Source organism: Equus quagga, chromosome 21, assembly GCF_021613505.1.
Source record: "Equus quagga isolate Etosha38 chromosome 21, UCLA_HA_Equagga_1.0, whole genome shotgun sequence".
Classification (NCBI taxonomy): Eukaryota; Metazoa; Chordata; class Mammalia; order Perissodactyla; family Equidae; genus Equus; species Equus quagga.
In genome coordinates this window covers 27,932,965-27,946,061 of record NC_060287.1, presented here as the reverse complement: position 1 = coordinate 27,946,061, position 13,097 = coordinate 27,932,965, and the positions used below count along the sequence as shown (strand labels likewise).

The 13,097-nt window shown below is 48.5% G+C and overlaps 1 protein-coding gene across 1 annotated transcript in view; it reads left to right on the top strand.

Moving 5' to 3' along the window:
* The first annotated feature begins 929 nt into the window (after positions 1-929).
* The window catches only part of LOC124231562 (rho guanine nucleotide exchange factor TIAM1), a 352,980-nt gene continuing 340,812 nt past the window's right edge, over positions 930-13,097 (top strand). The window contains exon 1 of the mRNA XM_046648352.1: positions 930-1,027. The gene's annotated coding sequence lies outside the window, so the exon portion shown is untranslated. The remainder of the gene's footprint in view (positions 1,028-13,097) is intronic.

The window sequence follows — 13,097 nt, the reverse complement described above, 5'->3', positions numbered from 1 at the left end:
CCCGAGTCAGGTACTCTGCCCCAGTAGATGAATGTGAGGCCCGAGCCCACGCTGTGACTGCAGGTTCACTAGCCGGGCAAGGTGAGTTAACCGGTGCGTCCTGGACCCCCCAGGACTCGGCTAAGGCCACCGTGCCCTACCTGGCGCCTGGTTAGCGCTAACATCCCCTAGCATCCACAGGGAGGGATTACGTGAGGGTTTTTTTTCTCTAGCAAAAAAGTTCTCGTCTCCCTCTGGAAGCAGGCACACGCCTTCCAAGCCACACCACGTGTCGCAGGTACAACGTATTTTGGCTCTTCCCCTCCCCCGTTCCGTTCCCCTTTCCTCTCTGTCTTAGGTGGCAGGAAAATCCTTTACCTCCGACCAATCCCACCGATGCCGAGCCGCGCGCGCGCGCCAACTCGAGCTCCTTCTCTGTACGTCATTGGCCACCTCCACCTATGCAGGGTGACAGGCAGCTTCGCGGACCTATTGCGGGAGGAGGCGGAGGCCGCTCGGCCCTCCCAAAGCTGCTTTGTTAGGAGCTCCCGCACCGATGCCCGGCCAGCCGCGCCTCCTCTGCTTTCCCCCTCTCTCCCTAGCCTGGCCGCCGGAGCCTCGTGGGAAGGCAGCGCCGGAGCGCCCGGCGCCCGCATCCCTCCAGCCGCGCGCGCCAAGCCGGGATGCAGCCCGGGTACCCAGCGTGCGCCTGTTGTCGCTCTCCAGCCCAACTCCGAACGCCCCGCTCCTGTATCCGCCGTCTTTGATTGGCCGGCCGGAGGCGGAGCGATTGTCAGGCGGCCCAATCGGAGTTCGGTTTCCCACGGGCTCCCGCGGCCCCGCCCCCGAGGCCGCCGGCGGAGGCACCCTGACACCTCCCATTGGCAGACGGCAAGCGGGCCGGAGCGCGGCCGGGCCGAGCAGCGCCGCCGCCGTCGGGCGCGCAGCTCTGCAGCGCGGTGATCGCCTCGGCGCCCGCAGCCTCAGGAGCCCGGCAGCCCCGCATTGTCCCCGGCCGCATCGCGGAGATCCGGGACGAGCGTCGTGGGTGAGTACTGCAGGCCTGGGGGGCCCGGGCCGGCTGGCCAGAGCTGCCCCGAGGGACGACGATGAGGATGCCCGGAGCCGCTTTGCCCGTGACGGGCACGTCCTGACCCCCATCTCCCGCACACTGGGGCTCCCGGCGGGTCCTAGCTCCCCCCGATTGAGCTTTACTCGTATTGTTTTCGTGTTCACACACTTGGGAGGTGGGGAGCTGGCGAGGGGAGGCAAGAGGAGACATCCCTCGCGCGAGGGAGCAGTCAGGAGGGAGACGAGCCAGAGGCGCCCAGGTGCCCGGCGCCAAATGGAAGTGACAGCGTCCAGGCGTTGGCATTCGGTCTTCCCGGCAGCAGGAGGTCAGCGCTGACCTGCGGCGGCGGTGGCACTTTGTATTTGTCGGCTGATTTTTATCAACTTCGGGGAGGGCATGCGTGTGCGTGCGTGTGCCTGTGTGTGTATCTCCGTCCCTGACTTGGGCACCTCCAGGCCTGGGTTTTCGGCGACGCTGCCTGGGCGCTCACCTTGGCGATCCGTGCCGTACTCGGGGCCGGACACACGGGGCAGAGAGCCTGGGGGGGCGGCACACAGGGCCGGGGACCTGCGGCTGACCTGGGAGGGAGCATTTAAAGCAGCATCTTGCGCGCGCGCAGACAATGACGGGTCTGGACGCGGGGTCCCGGGGGCTGTGCGTTGGGTCCCCGCGCCGATCTCGACCCCGCCTCTCCCTCTCGTGGGCTTGGCCGCTCGATGCTGCTGCGCGGCGCCGCTCACCGCCCGGCGGGGGACCCGCGTGGGGCCCGCTTTTGTTTACAGACCTCGCCATTGGGTGAGAGCTGCGCGCTGTGCTCCCCCAGCCCAGGCCGCCGCCGCGCGCCCCCTCCGAGCCTGGAGAAGTTGGTGCGTGCTGTCAGGTGACGCCCCCTCCCCCGGCCTCCTGGCGAGATGCTGCAGGGAAAAGACGCCCAGACGGCGCCTTCGCGCCCAGTCGCCGCCGCGCACGGCGCCCCCAGGTCCCCAGCCCCCAGCGGCGCCGTGCCCTGGCCAGGGGCCCTCTCAGATTGGCGGCCGTCGGGGCGCTGACCGAGCTATGCTCACCTCCTTTCCGGTAGCATCCTCTGGCCTTGCCCTCGGATCAGCCCAGGTTGATTCCGAGTCTGCCTTTTCCTGCGTGTTGGCAAGTCTTGAAGGACGCGCGCGAGCCCTTGGGGACGCTGGCCAATCCGTGCCCGCTTCAGTGGTACCCACGCGGCTCCGCGGAGCAGCTGTGGAGCATCCTTGAGGCAGAGCGGTCCCGCTCTGGTTACCCGCGCGTGTTGACTTGGCGCGCACTTTGTTCGAGCTGGAGCAGAGCTTAAGAGCCTGGGCGCTGAGGTCAAACGAACCCGGGTTCCGATGCCCTCTCAGCGTCACTCAATCTGGGGGATATACGCCGAGCTACTTCATCTCCCTGCGTCTCAGTTTTCGCGTCTGTAAAGTGGGGATAATGAATAACCCCATTTGTGGGGAGTTTTAAGCAATAGTATAAATAAACTCCTTTGTGTGGCGAATGCCACCTATGAAACGCTGGAATAAGGTTTCCCTGGGAGAGGGAATCTGTTACAGAGGCCGGCCCGTGTCTCCAACCCCTCTCTGCAGTTCTTCAGTCTCCCAGCTTTTATTTTATTTTAAGAAGCTTGCGAAGGACTCCTGTTCTCAGTTTCAAACACGGCTTGTTTGACTTGGCCTCACGTTTAACTATACTTGTCTAATCGCTTACAGTTCCTTTTTATGTGTTTGGATTTCCACTAGGTTTTAGTCGTTTCTTCTTCCTTCCTTCTTCCTCAAGGCTATGCCGAGGCCCAGGCCTGGGTTTGGAGGAGGGAGACTAGTCCAGGTGCCAAGTGGTGGCCTGGGAGCCAATGGCGGTTGTGCGAAGTGCTTACCCCAGGGTGGAGGGAGGTTTGAACAAAGAGATACCTGGAGGCAGGGAGGAAACACTTCCTGGTCGAAGTGAAATTTGAGCCGTGTCTTGTAGCAGAAGTTTGGTAAATGGGTGGTTTCTAGAATATTCTCTTTGATACCCCTACAGTAAAGAGCTCTGCCAAGGATGTTGTCTTGGAGCGGTATACAGCAAAGTTGCTAAGTAATTATCTTTGAATAGAGGAGAAATAAATCTAAGGAGGAGGCTGCTGACTAACTAGGGAAGATAGAAGCGGAGAATTGATTTCACTGAATATCTTCAAAATGCTGTCAGTGTGTTTGACTTGTTTTTTCCTCTGCTTCATCAGCTCAGCATTGCTGATTTTCTATAGGCAAAGAGAGAAGCCAGTTTCATACAGGAAAAATACAAACAATAGCAAAAACAACCTCCTCAACAACCCAGAATCAGATAAATAGTTTAAAAGAGACAATCTCAGGCTTGGCTACGGAATAAGGAATTATTGGAAAATTCCTATTTCAATGCTCTTTTGCCTGTTGGGGCAAATTATTGAGCTGGGTGCAGTAACACATCCTTTGAATGTAGACCCCTGGGGCCTTTACCAGCCCAAACAAACAAACAAACAAACAAACAAACAAACACAAACTAGGTGAGGGACCTGCAGTCTGTCCAGTGGGCACGGAAGCCCACAGGGAACACTGCTCACCTCCCCCTGCCTCGGTTGCCCCAAGTGGAGGCTGACTTCTGCAAGCGGCGCGGCCAGTAGCGTTATTGCTAGACAGCAATTAATGCATGTGATAACGTGTTTAAAGTTCCACACCCAGAAATGATCCTGAGCCTTCCTGCACTTGTTCTGGGAATTCTCTGGCCCTTAGGGATGCTGAAGGCAGCTTTGCCCCTGCTGCTGTCTGGGGATCAAATCAGTTGGGGGCCTAGACTTTAAAGGGAGCACAGGGTTAGGAAATCTCATTAGCTGACAATTTAACTCCACTCTAATGCTCTTCCAAAGAGCTGGGACAAAGGCTTCCTCCTTTCCCCCTGCAGCTCTCCTCGCTCCCCCCTAAACCCGAGAGGAAAGGCAGCACTGTCCTGTGTCCCCCCATCCTGCCAAATTCCTGCAGTTCTGGCGAGCTGACTGAACCCTGGGCATTCTGGAGTGCCCGGGCAGGAATTCCTCCCCAAAAACTTTGCTGAGCTGATGGCCTCCTGGGCGTGCGTGTTAACGCTTAGCCCTTTCCTTTCCGCAAGGAGCTTACTGTCAGAAGCAGCATTTCTGTGAGACAGCCTTTTAATAGATGCGCAGAACAAGTCTTTGCATTTCCAAGGGCAGGTGAGAGCTTAGGAATCCCATGGAAACTTCATCTGGAAGTCAGTGATGCAGGGGGCTTCGCCTGTGTGAGAGGACAGGAGGGGTGGGGAGGAGAAGGCAGAGAGAGGATTTGGTACCTAGGGGCAATGTACGGAGTCCTATGAGATTCCTGAACCCTACAGTTCAGGCTTGCGGTTGAGAAAGAGCCTTATTTTCAATCTCTCCAGTCATTTGGACTCCTGCATCGAAAACACTGTTTCCCTGGGCATGAGTGTGTTTGTGTGCACGCACGGGGGTGTGTGTGTGTGTGTGTACACGTTTATATACACACATGCATATATACGTATACATTTTCCTTTCTGAATTAATCAGATATGGGACCGGCTGGTGGCTCAGTGGTTAAGTGCGCGTGTTCTGCTTGCGTGGCCTGGGGTTCGCTGGTTCGGATCTTGGGTGCAGACATGGCACTGCTTGGCACACCATGCTGTGGTAGGCGTCCCACATGTAAAGTAGAGGAAGATGGGCATGGATGTTAGCTCAGGGCCAGTCTTCCTTGGCAAAAAGAGGAGGATTGGCATCAGATGTTAGCTCAGGGCTAATCTTCCTCAAGAAAAAAAAAATTAAGCGGATAGAGTGTATGTTTCTGCGTGTGTGTCTATCTTTTTGGTTTTTCTTCCCCCCTCAAAAAAGGACCAGGAAAAAACAGGTTTGCAAGGCCCCAGCAAAATTTTTCTGTTTTTTAGGATACCAAACTTCAGGTAATTTCATCTCTAAATATTCAGTTCTTTTCTTTTTAAAGATTGGCACCTGAGCTAACAACTGTTGCCAGTCTTCTTTTTTCTTTCCTGCTTTTTCTCTCCAAATTCCCCCAGTACTTAGTTGTATATTCTAGGTTGTAGGTCCTTCTAGTTGAATTATGTGGGACACCACCTCAGCATGGCCTGACATGCGGTGCCATGTCCACACCCAGGATTTGAACTGGCAAAACCCTGGGCCGCCGAAGCGGAGCACGTGACCGTAATCATTCAGCCACGGAGCCAGCCCCTAAATATTCAGTTTTATGTAAGTAATAATCCTGTGCTAGAAAAATTCTCTCATCATTGTAGGCCAAATCACTTACTTTAAAGGTTTTCTTTTATTATTAAAGGAAGCACTCAAAAATAAAGTAGTGCTTCGCAAGGAACAGAATGTTTTGAAAATAAAACAATGCTCTAGTGTAAGAGGTACAAGATGTTAGTACATAGGCGGGTTTTTCGCTTCTGTCACCTTCCCCCCCCCCCACCCTCCCACCGCACCTTCCTCCACACCCCTCCAGCATAAGACTTTCACTGTTCCCTGTGGTCTCCAGGGGCCTCATTAAGAAATTCATAAAGGTCTAGACTGGATGTGGAGAGATTCCTCCCGTGCTTGTGTGAGATTTTTCTAGAAGACCTTGGAGCTCTCTTGCTCAGTGAGGAGATTCTTCTCTAGTTGTGCCGAGGCTGAGCTGAGAGACTTGTATTCTGCTGCAGGAGGGGTCTCAGTTCATTGAAACCAGTGGGGTCCACAATACGGGCATGATATAAGAGCCGGTCCATTGTGTGCATTCAAAGGATGTTAAACAGAGCGATCATTCATTGAGGAACTCTGTGGGATGAAGGCTCTTTCAGCCGGGCGCATCCTCCTGTTCAGAATGGGTCAAGGCCCTTTGCATCTTGGTGCTGTCACAGAGTATCTGTCTGTCAAGGGAGATTTCGAGGTAGTTGGAGGCAAGCGGGATCCTAGCATTTTGGAGCCCAGCAAAACTGAAGTGTGTTATGAAAGATTCCGCACATTTTCTGGCCGGGGTCACTTTGACTTCATGAAGGAGGAGAAATAAAAGGGATTGGGGAGTGTCTTTGCTTTAAAAAAAAAATAAGACCGCCTGCATTATTTAATTCCAGCTTCTGTCCCCATGGAGCATGATTTTATTAAGTGCCACTGGATTAGTGTACAGGTGAGTACACAGGTGTGTGAGCAAATGTGTGGTTGGGAGACAGTGGACTGAGGGGCCCAATCTGGGCTTGGAATTGGCGGGGAGTGGACGGGAGGTTCAGCTACAGAGATTCAGTTGCTTTTCCTTAAAAACGCCAAACCCAGTTTTCTGTGGCCACAGAGAAGACGGGATATCCTGCGGAAAGAAGCTGCCACTGCAGTGGCTGCCTCCAGCTGAGCGCTCTCCTGCGTGCCCGTCGTTCCTCCTCCAGGGCCAGGAGCTGCGAGCCTTGTAGACAGATCCATTCTAGTTCCTGCTCCTGGTCTCTGCCCTCCGCAGAGGTGATGATGAGCCCTGGAAAGCCACCAGTCAGCCTCGAGGGAGAGGGAGGTCAGGCTGAGTCACCAGTCTGGGAATCCTCCCTGTGGAGCTGTCAGGACCACGGACGTGGATGGGATGCTCCACCCAAGGCTGCTCCGAAGAGGGGGTGGTGGTGGGCCTGATGCCTGCAGGGTGAGTCTGAGGGGCCCTGAGGAGGGGCTCTGCTCTGCCTCCCCTTTTTATCTGCCACGTTGGAGGCCTCCTGGGTTTTTTTGGGGGGGCGGGAGGGGAGGAGAGATTCCAGCCCTGAGCCTGACCGCCCCAGTGCTTCTTAAGATCCTGGGGACAAGATCTCTTTTGACCCACCCACATCACCTGGGCTGAGCAGAGAGCAGAGAGCACTTGGCCATGTTCCTGGGAGATGAAGATTTCCAGCAGGAAAGTCTAGGAGAGTCAGGAACCCATTAGCTAGTTCCCACCCGCTTTTCGGGCAGTGTTTTAGAGACGCAGAACTGTGGGTTTATTCTCGCCATGACCTTCTTATGTGGATTTTGGTTTTTTTGGACTCCATAAGAGCTGACCCAACTAACTGAGGTAACGTGATAGTTTTTGCCTTTTTGCAAAATGGATATGTCCATCTCCTCACATGACACAAGGATATCCTTGGAAAGCGAGGCCGTGGAGGGCAAGTTATTCATCGTGGTGTAGCCTCCTGCGTCCTGGTAGCCACACAGCCCCTTTTCCATGCCTGTCAGGCCCTACACTCTCTTGGGCACACCAGGACACTCCGGGACACTCCTGGTCATGCCTGTTGCCTGGTGTCCTTATTAGTTCTACTACCTGACATTCTCAAAAGCACCCCAGTTTGGCTACAATCCTGAGTCCCAAGTGTCAAAGCTGTAACCCTCATGTTTTAGATAACCGTGGGGAGTACTTTCCTGGGGGCAGATTCTGCTGTGTTCTGGTGGTGAGCGGCCTCTACGTTCACCTTTTGGCTTTCAAAATGGATTTAAACTGGGGTCTGCTGTGTAGGGAGAATGCCACATATATTTTCTTTCATCTAAAATATCCCCTGGGGGGCTGGCTCCGTGGCCCGTTGGTTGGGTTTGTGCGCTCTGCTTCAGTGGCCCAGGGTTTTGCTGGTTCAAATCCTGGGCGCAGACCTAGCACTGCTTATCAAACCACGCTGAGGCAGTGTCCCACATGCCACAGATAGAAGGACCCACAACTAAAATACACAACTATGTACTGGGGGGCTTTGGGGAGAAGATGGGAAAAAAAATAGAGCAAGATGGGCACAGATGTTAGCTCAGGGCCAGTCTTCCTCAGCAAAAAAAAAAAGGGAGGATTGGCGGTGGATGTTAGCTTAGGGCTAATCTTCCTCAAAAAAAAAAAAGTCCTTTGGATTGCAAAGTTATAAGAACTTTAGAATGTTCTTGCCATGGTGAGGCTTTGACCTTCTATTGGTGATTCTTACTGCCTGCCGTACAGAGGTAGGGGCTTTGTCCATGTTCCTTGTTCTCTCAAGGATCTTACATACATTTCCAAGCTGTCTTAAGAGGGGTACAGTCTTTGGCTAAAAACTTGAGTCAATTTTGCTCCATCCCATTCAATCACAATTTCACTCAGTGTTGATGATCCAGTTAAATATGTTTTCTGACATACAGTATATTCTCATTTCATGCAGATTCCTCAACTTGAGTAATGCTAAGTTTGATCTGGTTCTAAAAACAATATGCGAAGTAATTCCATATGGTATTAACGAACTCATAGAACAGATGAGCTTAGGAAAAGCAACAATCTTCTGTCCCCATCGTGTTTTATTCCCACCCACTCCTGTACTCTCCAGACACAGTGACTTTAGTTGGTTTTTGTTTTTAGTGGTTGTCTTTATATCTCTAAATAATATGCATATGCCACTGTTATGATAAATGACAATTAAGCGTATCTGTTGTGTCTCACCGCCTTCCTTCATTCTCCGGATTTTTGATGATTATATTTGTAGTTCTTACATTGATTTTTCTTCAATCTTTATGTTATTTACATAGACCTCTAATTTACTTCCAACAACTGATGACAGTGACCTTTAACCTCCCCTTGGTAAAGTGAGAATATCAGTGTCCTGATGTGTCTTTCCTCCCTGGTAATGGCCCAGCTTCTGTCATCTGTCGGGCTTGGTAAGACTGGCTTCCGTGAGCATGATTAAGTCTTCTTTGCCTTGTCTATAGGTTGTTTTGGTTTTTATAACAGCTTTATTAAGAGATAATTTACATACTCTCCAGTTCACTTCTTTAAAGTGTACAATTCAATGGTTTTTGGTATATTTACAGAGTTGCGTAACCATCACCATAATCAATTTTAGAACATTTCCATCACCTCCGAAAGAAACCCATCATCACTCACATTCCTTCCCCACCTCTCCCTCCAGCCTTGGGTAACCACTACTCTATCTCCTTTCCATCTCTATGGATTTGCCTGTTCTGGCCATCACGCATAAATGGCATCATGGAATATGTGGTCTTTTGGGACTGTCTTCTTTGACTTAGCATGATGCTTTCAGGGGCCATCCATGTTGTGGCATGGATCAGTACTTCATTCCTTTTTATTGCCAAATAATGTTTCATTGTATGGATAGACCACATTTCTTTCATTCATTCGTCAGTTGATGGACATTTGGGTTGGTCCCACCTTTTGGCTATCGTGAATAGTTACTGCTATGAACATTAGTTTGCAAATGTTTGTTTGAATACTTGCTTTAAATTCTTTTTGGTGTATACCTAGGGGCAGAATAGCCAGGGCCTATGGTAAGTCTGTGTTGAACTTTCTGAGGCACTGCCACATTGTTCTCCAAAGCGGCTGCACCATTTTACATTCCCACCAGTAGGGTATGAGGATTCCAATTTCTCTACGTTCTTGCCAACATTTGCTATTATCTGTCTTTTTGTTATAGCCATCCTAGTGGGTGAGAGGTGGTGTCTCTTTGTGGTTTTGATTTCCATTTTCCTGATAGATAATGATGTTGAGCATCTTTTCACGTTTCATGCTCATTGGCTAATTGTGTATTTTCTTTGGAGAACTGTTTATTCAGATTCTTTCTCATTTTTTTTTCTTCTGTTTTGAGGAAGATTAACCCTGAGCTAACTGCTGCCACTCCTCCTCTTTTTGCTGAGGAAGGCTGGCCCTGAGCTAACATCCGTGCCCATCTTCCTCTACTTTATATGTGGGACACCTACCACAGCACAGCATGCAAAGCGGTGCCATGTCCTCACCCAGGATCTGAACTGGTGAACCCCGGGTCGCCGGAGCAGAATGTGCGCACTTAACCGCTGCGCCACTGGGCCGGCCCTCCTATTTTTAAATTGGGTGTTTTATCTGTTTATTCAATTGTAAGAATTCTTTATGTATTCTAGGTACAAATCCCTTATCAGATATATGATTTGCAAACCTTTTCTCCATTCTGTGGGTTGTCATTTCACTTTCCTCGTGACATCCTTTGCATATTGTTTGCTTTTTGAAAGCTGAAAATCAATAAAGAATGTTTGCTTAGTTATGACTCCGTCAATACTTTTCACCCTGTAGCTAGTTGCTACGCTCGTTTTACATTTTCTTTTCTCTGCTTCCTCTGGCATGGCTTAATTAAGTTAAAGATTGAGAAAAGGCGCACTGGAAACATTTTATCTTAAAGTTCTGATTTCACATTTTAAAAAAAGAGCAATACTTTGTTTACTTAAAAAACTTTGAATGACTCGGTTATCTTATTTATTTACCAAAGCTGTATGAAAGATATATTTGCAATGTAATTTGAAAGTGAACTATCTTCTGGTATCAGCTTTTGGGTGTTAAATTTCTGCTGGGTGATATTTTTTGTGGTGTTATATTAGGTCAGAGGTTCTTAATTGGGGGCAACTTTGCCAGGTGCCATTTGGCAATGACTGGGGACATTATTGGTTGTCACACTGGGGAGGTGATGCTGGCATCTATTTAGATCAAGGAGATATTTCGCATCTGGCTGGTAGAGGCCAGTGATGTTCTAACACCCTGCCATGCACAGCACAGTCCCCCCAGAGCAAAGAATTATCTGGTCCATAGTCTATAGCGCAGAGGTTCAGAGACCCTGCATTCAAAAGACGCAAATGCCATTAGAGATCTCAGATTTCAACTTCTTTACTTAAGAAAGGATCTTATGTTTTCTGGATATTTGGAAGTGAGCTATCAGATTAATAATCATAATCTGAGGCATCAGCTTATTTTGGTTATTTAAAAAATTTTGGTTATTATTTTAGGTGGAATTAAATTAATAAAGTATCCTTTTTAGGATCGAAAATTAAAAAAATCGGACAGTTTCAGATGTTTTGGGCTTCTCAGTGTTTGAGCAATTTCGCCCCTATAATGATTTCAGGATTTTGCTAATAAATATATTGTGAAAGACTCATGCTTAGCCCTCAAAACTGCTGTGGTTAATATTTTGCAAGGAAAAATATTTGCAGACTGATCATTATAATGTTACTCCTCTTAAGCAGTTTGTAGAGTGCTAAAAATATTTTCAGATAAAATATTCTAAGTGCGATGCAAGATCTACTGTGACATTTTAGGAAAGTTTTATGAATGTTGGAATAATTATCTCATCTTGACATCTCTGTGATTAGAAATAATCATTTCTACAATTAGATCAATTGAACTTTAACGTTTCATTGTAATTTAAAAAAATTAAAACCTCATAACGATGAGTTTCACTTAACTAAACAGTTTAACAATCTAATTATTTTAAAATAGATTGAAAAAATTCGCCCTGTGGTTTCTTCCCCCTGACAGTTAATTACTTTAACTTGGGGATTGAATCTGCCTACAATCTTAGCCCTGTAAACCCTCACCAGTATCAAACCATTCACGTTACCTTAAAAAAAAAGGTTTGTGGGAGCCTGTTGCATGGTTTCAGATCAGTTCAAAACCCCCCAAATGGCTCTCTTTCTTTGAGGAAATGGAGTCAGAACCAGATGGACTTTATTTGTGAAAGTTGCAGGTTAATATTAGGAGCCTGGAGTCTTCTTGCCGAAGACTTTAGAAATCTAAATGAATGGCCTGGTCTTTAAATCAGGACTAGTTAATGCAAACCAGGACTAGTTAACGCAAACCAGGACTAGTTAAGGTAGCTGCTTAGAGTGAGGAGGGCTAAAATTATTTCTGGAGGACCGCCTCTGAATTTTAATTGCAAGAATCCATGTCTTCTGGGCCTGTGATACAGCAGTTCTGAATCCCATCCAAGTCAGAAAAAGTGAATTTATGGGCCTCCTAGCAACTGGCAACTGGCAACTAGCAATGTAGAGGGCCCGGACTTTATCTTTATTATGCACACGGAGCCAGCTCCTCCAACATTCTGGGGCCCAGGCCACAGGCGAGACAGCCAAGATTTACAGGGGTTTGGGGAGACAGGTTCCAAGGGCATAAGATACAGTCTTGGTTGCTGTGTTACGGTTGCTAGAAAACGATGACTTGGGAAAAAATGGAGCTCTTTCTAGGAAATACTAAGGTACCGTTTTTCTAGCTTGGAAAAGTTACTTTGTGGAGTTCTGAAACGGGAAGCTTAATTAGGACATGAGTCAGGTTTACTAGTTTAATGCCCTGAGTGTTTGCAGCTGACTTTAGGATGTATGAGATTCCTATCTTTGAATTTCCTCCTTTGAATGAATAAAATCTCTCTGACCTCTTGCAGTGTTAAAATGGTTAATGCCCTTGGAATACCTGGGCTCACCCCTCTCCATTTTTCTCGGGCATTCTGGTTTTTTTTCTTTCCATTTTCTAGGTCTGAGTGATTCTTCCCAAATATCTCATCTTCAGATTTTTTCCTTTAATTATAAAGTATTTCTCTTAATTATGTCAAGTATCAATAGTAAATAGAGCCAAAAGAGCAACAATAAGTATCTTTTAGTGTTGAGATTGAGGTATTTTTATTTTCCTATGCATAGTTTTCTCTAATTTTGAAAGATTTTACAATGAGTAGGGGTTAATTTTCTAATCAGAAAAATTGTGGTAACTACACATTCATCTTTGGGTAGGTGGTGACTAGTGAAACTTAAGTTTCCCAAGTCCTGTTTTTTTGTTTTATGGTCCCTTTACACATGGTGGCTAATAGCAAAGTGCTCTTCTCAACAATAAGGACCACGGGAAGAATGAGGAATGTGTGGATTCTGGCTGAAATGAACAAAGATGAGAAAGCCCATGGGGGCAGCCAAGAAGCCCAGTGATTAACTATCAATGGAAGGATTAGCCCCATTGTTGATGGATCCTTTCAGGCTAGGATTGAACTAAGACCCTCAGTCATCAGAAAGTTGTTGACCTTGGAGGGTTGACTCTATCCCCCTCTGTATACCTCTTTCCCTTTAGACATCTTACCTCCACAATTCCAGTCATGGTTGTATCCTTTCTCTAGGATCCCCTCCTCCTCCATGAACTATCCCATCTTCTCCGAAGGTCTTAAAGCATTGATGATTTTCAAGTCAAGCTTAATTCATGTCTGCGTTAGTTTCCTAGGGCTGCTGTAAGAGCTATCTCAAACTGGGTAGCCTGAGATGATAAAA